The following is a 2,580-nucleotide window of genomic DNA, read 5'->3' as shown; positions in this document are numbered from 1 at the left end:
TTGAATCAGCATATTTACAATGGCATAGATCCAATTAACCCTAGATAGATGTGACATACACAAATAATATTAATTTATTAGTTATTAAAAATTGTTTGTGTGACATACAAATAGATTTGTCTTATAGGACAAATATATTGTACTACTATAAAAAATATGCTAAAATATACAATTTTTAGTAATTAAAAATAAATATTATTTTTTATGTCATATCTAGAAATAAATTTTGTCGTAGATAACATCTCACATTACAAACATAAATATAAATATATAATTAGCATACAACAAATTTCTGTACTTCATAAATTTATATGTTTTTCATACCAAAAGGTAAAATAGGACTTTTTATAAAAAATTAATGAAAAGAGCATGGAAGGAATGCAAACTAAAGTTTGGGGGTAAGGAATTCATTGGCAAAATTTTAAGGATACGTAGGTAATTTCCTCCAATTTTCGTAAGATTTAATCGTGAGTAGTAGTGGATACACACATCGACAGGTGTGTGTTGCCACATAAAATAAGTTCTTTACACCATTACGCATATGTTACAGCGTAAACCCACCGTTTTTATCATAGTTGTTTAACTTTTTATATATAAAATGACCAGCATGCTTATGTTTAGTGGGACAGAGAATCTAGAAGTTTACATATAAATACATCTTGGGCCCACCATGAATAAAATAGGAATCACCACCTTAACAAGCGCGCAGTAACAAGTACTACCTCCGTTTCAAGTCATAACACATTTTAACTTTTAGTCTTCAAGCTTAACTAAGTTTATAGACAAATGTAATAATATTTATAATATTAAATTAATTTTATCAAATCAATAATTGAATATATTTTCATAATAATTTGTCTTGGCTTGAAAATGTTACTACTTTTCTCCATAAACTTGCTCAAAGTTAAAACATTTTGACTTTGACCAAAGTCAAAACGTTTTATAACCTGAAATGGAGGGAAATGGAGGGAGTATTGAAAAAAAAACTTTTAAAAAGTGACGAGTAAAGAAAAACGAAGATATCACTTAACTAAGTGGTGTATGTTGGCAGTTGGCACTGAGTGCAGTGTTTGCGTTCACCGGACATGTCGTTTTTCGTGATTGAACCATGCACAAATAGAGAAGATTTCTGTTGTTTTTGTATGCACGCTTTCCAAACTGCTAAAATGATATATTTTTTGAAAAAGAAATTATATAAAAGTTATTTTAAAAATTTCATATTAATCCATTGTTTAAGTTTAAAATAATTAATATACTTAATTGATCATACGTTAATGACTCATCTCATTTCACGTATCTTCTCAATCTTCTCGTTTCTCCTTCGTTTAAACACTCCCTAAGGAAAATTGTTGTGTGACAACTGACAGCCACTGATCAGCATGCAGTGGAAATGTGGAATTAGTTAGGCCGGCGCTATTTGCAGGGAGGTTGAGAAAACAAAAGACGTACGGCTACATCAATCAGCAGCCCCTGCAGCGATTATGACGGCTTTGTTTCTGTTTGTTTTCATTTGGTTTGGTTCGAGGTGATGGAATTTATGGCGCGAATATGATCCGAGTTGGTGCGCGTAACAACGCGACTGGACGCCCCCCATGCTAAATCCCTTCTTTCTATTTTCTATATATAGTTAAGCCACGTCACCCATTTATTCTCAGTCGTTCAATCGAATCTCAACGCTCGGTACAGCAACCATCAGATTAAATCTCAATGGTCTAGATCATGGTTCCCAAAGGCTTGGATCCTGTTTATGGATTAGAATAGCCCACACGGGAGAGCCCAAGAAAGCCCATCTCATCGCTCTCCCTCTCTCCCCTGTGGACCCCACCCTAGCCTGCTCGGTGTCCTCTCCCACGAAAACTGTTGAGATTATAGGCATATAATGATTTAATCTATTCCATAAATAAATCATGACATTACAGATGGAAACTAGCATGAACGCATCATTAGATCTACACATGTAAACTACACAGTATAACATGAACAGATCAAATATGCGCAACATATTGAACACGTACCGAGGTGACGGAAAGACCGACTGCTTGGTCGAAACTTTTCGCAGGTGTCTACGAAGGCACGAAACACGTGAGCGAAGAGGAAGGCGAGCCGTCGCGAACGAACAGGGAGCAGTCGCGCGAAGCGCTTCCCAAAAACCTTATTGCCGCCTTCTCCCGGTGCAGGACGTCGAAGGCAGAGGTTCCGGAGACCTGCTCTCCCGATCACCGGTGCACGCCGGCGAGCGAGATGGAGTAGTCTACGAGCGACGGCGCAGTACAGAGTAGGAGGCAAAACCCTAGATTGATTTTGCGTGTGTTGCGTGAAGACGGCGGGTCGGTTTATATAGAGAAGGGTCGCTTGATCAAGGCGCCCGCACGATATCTAGTGCGCGTAACCAAACCGGATAAGTCGCGCGCAACTTATCCGGACTCCACGCCGTTTGCACGCACCGGATTTTTCGGAACGTTTCCAAAACAAAAACGAATCCGAATTTGCAGCAAAACAAAACTGTAAAAGGAGGCTACATCTACGCAAGGGTGAGGAGCCAATTTTTCGGACCATTCGACGCATACGTCGTGTACGCGC

Source organism: Oryza glaberrima, chromosome 5 (genome assembly GCF_000147395.1).
Source record: "Oryza glaberrima chromosome 5, OglaRS2, whole genome shotgun sequence".
NCBI classification, from domain to species: Eukaryota; Viridiplantae; Streptophyta; class Magnoliopsida; order Poales; family Poaceae; genus Oryza; species Oryza glaberrima.
This window is presented reverse-complemented; position numbering follows the sequence as displayed.